This window comes from Triticum aestivum, chromosome 2A, assembly GCF_018294505.1.
Source record: "Triticum aestivum cultivar Chinese Spring chromosome 2A, IWGSC CS RefSeq v2.1, whole genome shotgun sequence".
Taxonomy (NCBI): Eukaryota; Viridiplantae; Streptophyta; class Magnoliopsida; order Poales; family Poaceae; genus Triticum; species Triticum aestivum.
In genome coordinates this window covers 357,542,657-357,553,230 of record NC_057797.1, presented here as the reverse complement: position 1 = coordinate 357,553,230, position 10,574 = coordinate 357,542,657, and the positions used below count along the sequence as shown (strand labels likewise).

The 10,574-nt window shown below is 43.7% G+C and overlaps 1 long non-coding RNA gene across 1 annotated transcript; it reads left to right on the top strand.

Annotated features, from left to right (window-relative positions):
- The first annotated feature begins 8,816 nt into the window (after positions 1 to 8,816).
- LOC123185277 (uncharacterized) lies at positions 8,817 to 10,249 on the top strand. Its single transcript, XR_006493284.1, has 6 exons — positions 8,817 to 8,956; positions 9,033 to 9,158; positions 9,253 to 9,456; positions 9,530 to 9,825; positions 9,913 to 10,111; positions 10,194 to 10,249. It is a non-coding gene; the product is annotated as an uncharacterized lncRNA (long non-coding RNA).
- Positions 10,250 to 10,574: the final 325 nt, after the last annotated feature.

The window sequence follows — 10,574 nt, the reverse complement described above, 5'->3', positions numbered from 1 at the left end:
ATGGCTGGAAGCCATGAAATACAAGATAGGATCCATGTATGAAAACAAAGTATGGACTTTGACTGACTTGCCCAATGATCGGCGAGCCATAGAAAATAAATGTATCTTTAAGAACAAGACAAACGCGGATGGTAATGTGACCATCTATAAGGCTCAGCTTGTCGCTAAGGGTTATCGACAAGTTCAAGGGGTTGACTACGATGAGACTTTCTCACTCGTAGCGAAGCTGAAGTCCGTCCGAATCATGTTAGCAATTGTCGCATTCTATGATTATGAGATATGGCAAATGGACGTCAAAACGACATTCCTTAATGGTTTCCTTAAGGAAGAATTGTATATGATGCAGCCGAAAGGTTTTGTCGATCCTAAGAATGCTGACAAGGTGTGCAAGCTCCAACGCTCAATCTATGGGCTGGTGCAAGCATCTCGGAGTTGGAATATTCGATTTGATGAGATGATCAAAGCGTTTGGGTTTACGCAGACTTATGGAGAAGCCTGTGTTTACAAGAAAGTGAGTGGGAGCTCTGTAGCATTTCTCATATTATATGTGGATGACATACTACTGATGGGAAATGATATAGAATTCTTGGAAAGCATAAAGGCCTACTTGAACACGTGTTTTTCAATGAAGGACCTTGGAGAAGCTGCTTATATATTAGGCATCAAGATCTATAGAGATAGATTGAGACGCCTCATTGGTATTTCACAAAGTACGTACCTTGACAAGATATTGAAGAAGTTCAATATGGATCAGTCCAAGAAGGGGTTCTTGCCTGTATTGCAAGGTATAAGATTGAGCACGGGTCAATGCCCGACCACGGCAGAAGATAGAGAAAAGATGAGTGTCGTCCCCTATGCCTCGGCCATAGGGTCTATTATGTATGACATGCTATGTACTAGACCTGATGTAAACCTTGCCGTAAGTTTGGTAGGAAGGTACCAAAGTAATCCCGACATGGAACACTGGACAACGGTCAAGAATATCCTGAAGTACCTGAAAAGGACTAAGGATATGTTTCTCGTCTATGGAGGTAACGAAGAGCTCGTCGTAAAGGGTTACGTCGATGCTAGCTTCGACACAGATCTGGATGACTCTAAGTCACAAACCGGATACGTGTATATTTTGAATGGTGGGGCAGTCAGCTGGTGTAGTTGCAAGCAAAGCGTCGTGGTGGGATCTACATGTGAAGCGGAGTACATGGCAGCCTCGGAGGCAGCACAAGAAGCAATCTGGGTGAAGGCGTTCATTACCGACCTAGGAGTTATTCCCAATGCGTCAGGCCCGATGACTCTCTTCTGTGATAACACTGGAGCTATTGCCCTTGCCAAGGAGCCCAGGTTTCACAGGAAGACCAGGCATATCAAGCGTCACTTCAACTCCATTCGTGAAAATGTTCAAAATGGAGACATAGATATTTGTAAAGTGCATACGGACCTGAATGTCGTAGATCCGTTGACTAAACCTCTTCCTGGAGCAAAACATGATCAATACCAGAACTCTATGGGTGTTCGACTCATCACAATGTAACTAGATTATTGACTCTAGTGCAAGTGGGAGACTGTTGGAAATATGCCCTAGAGGCAATAATAAAATGGTTATTATTATATTTCCTTGTTCATGATAATTGTCTATTGTTCATGCTATAATTGTGTTATCCGGAAACCATAATACATGTGTGAATACATAGACCACAACATGTCCCTACTGAGCCTCTAGTTGACTAGCTCGTTGATCAACAGATAGTCATGGTTTCCTGATTATGGACATTAGATGTCATTGATAACGGGATCACATCATTAGGAGAATGATGTGATGGACAAGACCCAATCCTAAGCATGGCACAAGATCATGTAGCACGTATGCTAGAGCTTTTCTAATGTCAAGTATCATTTCCTTAGACCATGAGATTGTGCAACTCCCAGATACTGTAGGAATACTTTGGGTGTGCCAAACGTCACAACGTAACTGGGTGACTATAAAGGTGCACTACGGGTATCTCCAAAAGTGTCTGTTGGGTTGGCACGAATCGAGACTGGGATTTGTCACTCCGTATGACGGAGAGGTATCTCTGGGCCCACTTCGTAAGACATCATCGTAATGAGCTCAATGTGACTAAGGGTTGGTCACGGGATGATGTGTTACAGAACGAGTAAAGTGACTTGCCGGCAACGAGATTGAACGAGGTATTGGGATACCGACGATCGAAACTCGGGCAAGTAACGTACCGATTGACAAACGGAATTGAATACGGGATTGATTGAATCCTCGACATCGTGGTTCATCCGATGAGATCATCGTGGAACATGTGGGAGCCAACATGGGTATCCAGATCCCGCTGTTGGTTATTGGCTAGAGAGTTGTCTCGGTCATGTCTGCATGGTTCCCGAACCCGTAGGGTCTACACACTTAAGGTTCGATGACGCTAGGGTTATAGAGATATTAGTATGCGGTAACCCGAAAGTTGTTCGGAGTCCCGGATGAGATCACGGGCATCACAAGGAGTTCTGGAATGATCCGGAGGTAAAGATTTATATATAGGAAGTCCAGTTTCGACCACCTGAAAAGTTTCGGGGGTCACCGGTATTGTACCGGGACCACCGGAAGGGTGCCGGGGGTCCACCGGGTGGGGCCACCTATCCTGGAGGGGCCCATGGACTAAAGTGGGAAGGGAACCAGCCCCTGGTGGGCTGGTGCGCCCTCCTTGGGCTTCCCTTGCGCCTAGGGTTGGAAACCCTAAGGGGGTAGGGCGCCTCCACCTAGCTTGGGGGCCAAGCCACCCCCTAGGCCGCCCCCCCATTAGATGGGATCTCTAGGGGCTGACGCCCCCTAGGCCCCCTATATATAGTGGAGGGGAGGGAGGGCAGCCGCACCCAAGTCCCTGACGCCTCCCTCCCTCTCATGACACCTCTTCCTCCCCGCTTGCGCTTGGCGAAGCCCTGCCGGGATCCCGCTACTTACACGACCACGCCGTCGTGCTGCTGGATCTCCATCAACCTCTGCTTCCCTTGTTGGATCAAGAAGGAGGAGACGTCTCTCCCAACCGTATGTGTGTTGAACGCGGAGGTGTCGTCCGTTCGGCGCTCGGACATCGGTGATTTGGATCACGACGAGTACGACTCCATCAATCCCATTCTCTTGAATGCTTTCGCTCGCGATCTACAAGGGTATGCAGATGCACTCCCCTCCCCTTCGTTGCTAGATGACTCCATAGATTGATCTTGGTGATGCGTAGAAAATTTTAAAATTCTGCTACGTTCCCGAACATTTCATTGGACCCGATGCACTAGGTATTACACCTAGATCGGATATGAACTCCTTCATCCAGACTCCTTCATTTACTGCTTCCAAAGTAGCTATGTACTCTACTTCACACATAGATCCCGCCACAACGCTCTGCTTGGAACTGCACCAATTGACAGCTCCACTAATCAATATAAACACATATCCGATTTGTGACTTAAAGTCATCTGGATCAGTGTCAAAACTAGCATCGACGTAACCATTTACAACAAGCTCTTTGTCGCCTCCATAAACGAGAAACATATCCTTAGTCCTTTTCAAGTATTTCGGGATGTTCTTGACCGTTGTCCAGTGATCCACACCTGAATTACTTTGGTACCTCCCTGCGAAACTTACGGCAAGAAACACATCAGGTCTGGTACACAACATTGCATACATGATAGAACCTATGACCAAGGCATAGGGAATGACTTTCATTTTCTCTCTATCTTCTGCAGTGGTCGGGCATTAAGTCTGACTCAACCTTACACCTTGTAACACAAGCAAGAACCCTTTCTTTGACTGATCCATTTTGAACTTCTTCAAAACTTTATCAAGGTATGTGCTTTGTGAAAGTCCAATTAAGCATCTTGATCTATCTCTATAGATCTTGATGCTCAATATATAAGCAGCTTCACCGAGGTCTTTTATTGAAAAATTCTTATTCAAGTATCCTTTTATGCTATCCAGAAATTCAGTATTATTTCCATTCAACAATATGTCATCCACATATAATATTATAAATGCTACAGAGCTCCCACTCACTTTCTTGTAAATACAGACTTCTCCAAAAGTATGTATAAAATCATATGCTTTGATCACACTATCAAAGCGTATATTCCAACTCCGAGAGGCTTGCACAAGTCCATAAATGGATCACTAGAGCTTGCACACTTTGTTAGCACCTTTGGGATTGACAAAACCTTCTGGTTGCATCATATACAACTCTTCTTTAAGAAATCCATTAAGGAATGCAGTTTTGACGTACATTTGCCAAATTTCATAATCATAAAATGCGGCAATTGCTAACATGATTCAGACAGACTTAAGCATCGCTATGGGTGAGAAGGTCTCATCGTAGTCAACTCCTTGAACTTGTCAAAAACCTTTTGCAACAAGTCGAGATTTGTAGACAGTAACATTACCATCAGCGTCAATCTTCTTCTTGAAGATCCATTTATTCTCTATGGCTTGCCGGTCATCGGGCAAGTCAACCAAAGTCCATACTTTGTTCTCATACATGGATCCCATCTCAGATTTCATGGCCTCAAGCCATTTCGCGGAATCTAGACTCATCATCGCTTCCTTGTAGTTCGTAGGTACGTCATGGTCTAGTAACATGACTTCCAGAACAGGATTACCATACCACTCTAGTGCGGAACGTACTCTGGTTGACCTACGAGGTTCGGTAGTAACTTGATCAGAAGTTTCATGATCATCATCATTAGCTTCCTCACTAATTGGTATAGGCATCACTGGAACTAATTTTTGTGATGAACTACTTTCCAATTCGAGAGAAGGTACAACTACCTCATCAAGTTCTACTTTCCTCCCACTCACTTCTTTCGAGAGAAACTCCTTCTCTAAAAAGGATCCATTCTTAGCAACAAATATCATGCCTTTGGATCTATGATAGAAGGTTTACCCAACCGTTTCTTTTGGGTATCCGATGAAGACACATTACTCCGATTTGGGTTCGAGCTTATCAGGCTGAAGCTTTTTCACATAAGCATCGCAACCTCAAACTTTAAGAAACGACAGCTTAGGTTTCTTGCTAAACCATAGTTCATATGGTGTCGTCTCAACGGATTTAGATGGTGCCCTATTTAATGTGAATGCAGCCGTCTCTAAAGCATAACCCCAAAACAATAGTGGTAAATTGGTAAGAGACATCATAGATCGCACCATATCTAATAAAGTATGGTTACGACGTTCGGACACACCATTACGTTGTGGTGTTCGAGGTGGCGTGAGTTGCGAAACTATTCCACATTGTTTCAAATGAAGATCAAACTCGTAACTCAAATATTCACCTCCGCGATCAGATCATAGAAACTTTATTTTCTTGTTACAATGATTTTCCACTTCACTCTAAAATTCTTTGAACTTCTCAAATGTTTCAGACTTATGTTTCATTAAGTAGATATACCCATATCTACTCAAATCATCTGTGAAGGTCAGAAAATAACGATACCCATCGTGAGCCTCAACACTCATCGGACTGCATACATCAGTATGTATTATTTCTAATAAGTCAGTGGCTCGCTCCATTATTTCGAAGAACGGAGTCTTAGTCATCTTGCCCATGAGGCATGGTTCACAAGCATCAAGTGATTCATAATCAAGTGATTCCAAAATCTCATCAACATGGAGTTTCTTCATACGCTTTACACCAATATGACCTAAATGGCAGTGCCACAAATAAGTTGCACTATCATTATTTACTTTGCATCTTTTGGCTTCAATATTATGAATATGTGTATCACTAGGATTGAGATTCAACAAAAATAGACCACTCATCAAGGGTGCATGAACATAAAAGATATCTTTACCTACTAATAAACCACCGACCGCTTCTGGTTGTACGTCGCTGCCCTTTTTGCAAAAAGTCCCCCTATTTTTTGAAATTAATGCACAGTCCTACTTAAAGTGTAGATAACGTTTTGTTTTTTGCGAAAAACACCCTGCCTCAACTGAACCGCCATGCACGCCCCGCCGCTTGTCGCCGGTGTCGACGCCGCAGAAGCAAGGCAGGGGATGCGTCGCGGCGGACGTCAGCGCCGCCCAAGCGCATGAATGGGGCGAGGTGTCGCGACTGGCGTTGTAGAGCGCGGCGTACCGAGGCGTCGCGGCGGGCGTTGAAGGGCGCGGTGGACCGAGGCATCACGGCGGAGGATGATAAGGCGGTCGGCCTGCTCTCTTGGGGCGAGGCGTCGCGGCGGGTCGTGGCGAGCGCGGCCAGCAATGGCGTGAACGCGCGCGGGGAGGGGAAGGGACGGGAGGCGCGCTGTTGCTGCTGCTGCTGCGGCGGCGGCTGCTGGGCTGAGCTGTGGTGTGGTGTGCTGGTGGCGCGCCGAGCAAGCTGGGAGTGAGTGGGGGGTTAGGAGTTCATGGATGTGGAGGAGGGAGGAAGGGGGAGGTGGCGGTCCGAGCAGTGCTTGAAGAAGACGAGGAGGTGGGCGGGCGGGCGGGCGCCCCAGGATCCTTATACCGCACCACCGGGCTCGCCGCCGGCGGGGGTAGCTCACTGCCGCACGACCGGTCCATGCCGCATGCAACGGTTGCGAGCTCCCATCACGCGACAGCAGCGGCGGCGGGGCGCGGCGACGGCAGCGTTGCGGGCTGGCGGGCCAGGGCGGGCGCGTGCGCCTAGCTGCGAGTGAAGCGACGACAGACGATAGCGAGGCAACGGGAGGGAGCGAGCGGCGGTGCTGGCTGGCGAGCGAGAGGCATGGACAGATCACGGCGGCAACAGTAAAGCAGCAGCAGCAGCTAAACAACGAGCTTCAGTTATCTGAATTTTCAGTTCAGTGTCATGATTTGGATGGACGCCCGAACACAACAGCGAGTCGTGGAGGGCATGTCCAGGCGTGGGCGCGAGTGCGCCATCGGCGTGCTGGCGGCCATCTACGGCTGGCGGTGGTGGGCGTGATGCAGGGCGAGTGCAGCGCGTGCGCGGCGCAAGGGCGCGCAGCTCCTCGGCGCGCTCCAGGAGGGCCGCCGCCTCGGGCTCGCCTGGGACGGCGTCGGTGGCTCCTGATGAGCGACTCCGACATGGCACGCCTCGCCGGCCGGCCGCCTCGGCGTCGGTCTCACTCTGCTCCGCTCCACTCCAATCCACTAGATTGAAGCTCGAGTATTTGGATGGAATTGGAGACCGTGTCCTTCTCCAACATAAATCAATTTCCAATGTAGTCGAGTTCAAGTCTCTATTCTTCTCCAACGCAAAAGCATGTAGTGCCCGACCCAGATTGGACTTGGCTGTAATAATAAGGAGGGATCCTCGACCGGAACGTCCATCAGGCCACGTCCCTCGACCAGAATCTCCATCAAAACCCATCACGTTGCAACTTTCAGAGGAACATCCAATGTCGCTGGCGGAGGAAAATCATCTGTCCAGCCGTGCTATGCCGAGTTCGCCGGCGGAAGAAGAACACCCTTCGAGCCCTCCATCGCCTGAGGCGGCTACACCAGAGGTATTTCTCTCCTTGAAAGTTACTACACCTCAGGCTAGCATGTTTGCATCTCTGAATTGTTTTAGAGATTTGTTCAGAGTTGTTTGCTGTCTGAACAAGACACATATCTGAAGATTCAGTATTGACTTATACCTTGGAGTTTACATCTGTTGTATTGTTCCTCTATTCTAAACTGAACCATGCTAATCCGGCCAAGTTTGGGCCTACACATAGTCAAAAGTTTGAGTGATAGTTATGTTCCAGTTGCATTTATATTCAGATTTCAGAGAAGGAACAAAGTTCCATGAAAAACAAATTGTTAGTGTGTTCCTTGACGTTATACACCTGATCACCCCTACTGTTAGCACCAAAATTAGCATTATTCTTGGCATGTATATAAATACTTTATTTGCATGATTATTTGATTGAAGTAGGGCAGAATGACAGTAAACTGAACCATGAAATTTTAGAATCAGAAAGTAGGCTTATACATCGTCATTAGCTCATTCTTCTGAAGTTGCTCCATGTTACTCCAGTTTTAGGGCTCCAGAAGCTTAACCGTTGCAATTTCACTAGACTGCCTCTGGCCAAATGATTGCTATAATCATTCAACCATGTATTTATAAGCTACAAATACACATTTGCGATTGGTCTGAATCTGAAATATTCTACCAACAAACTAACGGTTTGAGGCTTACCTTTTATTTGTGTTGTAACTGCAGAAAATAGATGACATCGCTGAACTAAACATTACAGAGGATTTGGATAACCGACCTTCAAAAAAAGCAAAAAATGTCGAATCAGGTGTTCTGGAGCCATCACCAATGTCGCCAACTATATCAGCATCTACACCAATTTCTGAATGTTTTGAATCCATTGTGCTGGAATCAGATAATTAGATAGATCATGATCAATTGCCATCTCCTCCATCCCCATCTAGCTCAACTCCTGTTTCAAATAAAGAGATCAAAGTTGATGAGACATATGATTATCTCCCAAAAGGTATTTGTCTGATTTATTATTTGTACTTTTGTATTCAATAACTCTTAAATTATTGTGTTTTTTGGCAGACTATGCATTGACCGACCATGATCTATGTGCACATATAGCAATAGAATCATCTTTACGTAAAGAATTACTGGTTCAGATAGATGGAAGTTCTGTGAGACAAAATCAATTGATGTGTCTGCTAGATGAAAAAGAGTGGGTAAATGATGATGTAAGTACACTTACTCAAACAGGAAAGAGTTTCTAAACACTAATATTTATTAGTAATGTATTTTCTAAATCTTAACTTCAGGTGATCTATGCATATATATATATATATATATATATATATATATGTTGTTTAAAGGACCAAATTCATGTACAGAATGACAATAAAGTATATTTTGAGAGTCCTTTTGTTACCTCACTATTAAAACGGGATGGTAACCTTGGCATACAAGAAGATAGTGCCTTTATGACAAAGATTGTCAAAAAATATATGGAGCATGACATGGTAACATACATATCCATAACTTTCATGATTTATGTTTCAAACATTTTTATTTTTTCCCTAATTATCTTTATTACAGATAGAACTTCCAATAAATACCGGCAACACGCATTGGTATTTAGCTATTGTGAATACAAAAAAGCGTGAGATCCAAGTACTGGACTCATTGTGCTGGAAGTTTGATCGAGAGGACCTTGCTATTACGGTTAGTTACAACACCAATTTTAATCCTACATGTAAATGATATAAATTCATATTTCGTTAATGTCTATCATTTCTGAACACCAAATTTCTTTTAGATACGAGGAGTACAATTTCATTTGGATCTTCTTAAAAGTCGGAACTTGATTAAGGACGATTGGAAAGACGTTGATCTTACTGAATGGAATATCACAAAACAGTTACAAAATCCAATTCAAAAAGACAGTTCTTCTTGCGGTTTATTTACGGTCAAATTTATGGAATATTTCACCGGATGTACACTATCCTACCCAATTACATAGGTATATATCTTTTATATTTGGTAAAAGCATGTTAATTTTAAAAAATGTACTAATAATTGTTCGTTTTGCACAGGAAATGATTACTTCTTTTAGGTGTAAGTCAGCCAGCATACTATTATGTTGGAAAACAAACATTGCATCAATGACTACAATCGTTGAAGAAAGTGACGATGACAATAAGGGAGATCCTGATGATGTTCAAATATTGGAAAGTGTAGATGATATTAAAAAAACAAAACAAAAAATCCCATTATCTGTTGAAAATAAATATAGATCACTAATATCTATTCTTTCTAATATGAGCATGCATGAGTTAACAGGTGCACTCTGTAACTTCATTAAATCAATCAAATACACCGAGATTTTAGAGTAAGTCCTTTCACATTGGTAGTGCAGTTGTACAATATCTTACTTATTTTCTTAATGGTTTATTTACGGAATTTTTACCACTATCAGGAAAGTATGGATCCAAAGTTCAAATCCATATCCAATTAGCTTGTCTCTCGGAAAGCTACAAGGAATGCTACAGGATGATTTACCCATGGATCGAGATTGCTTTAATTTGGTCATACGGAAGATTATGTTTGATGACATCCAAACGGCACAAAAAACAAAACAATTGATAACAAAGCATTATGTTGACATGAAATTTTGGGTATGTTTTTATATTCATTATTTTTTTTTCTATATTCTAATTTTTTTAATCACCTTTTTAACCAATTATGTTTGTGTTCTAGATGACTACTGATTTTGGACGACACCCAAAATTCCGCAAAAAGTTAGACGTGGAGCAACTAGCAAATTCTGTTCGCAGTTGGCCTGGTATCAAATATAATGTTTCAACATGCAAATCGGTAAGAACACTTCTATATACTTTAGACCACAAGATTTTTATTGCATCTAATATGTAGCCTATTTCAGATTCATATTCCAATACAATCCAACGGTTATTTCATTCTATTCACATTGGACAAAGATACCACAACAGTCTACATTTTGGACCCTACTCCTATTAAACCCATGTACCAATGCAACCCACTCGCAAAAAATGTGGAAAAAATTATATGGATTGCCAAACACTTACCGAAAGCAATGTCAAAAGCAATGTCAAAAGCATG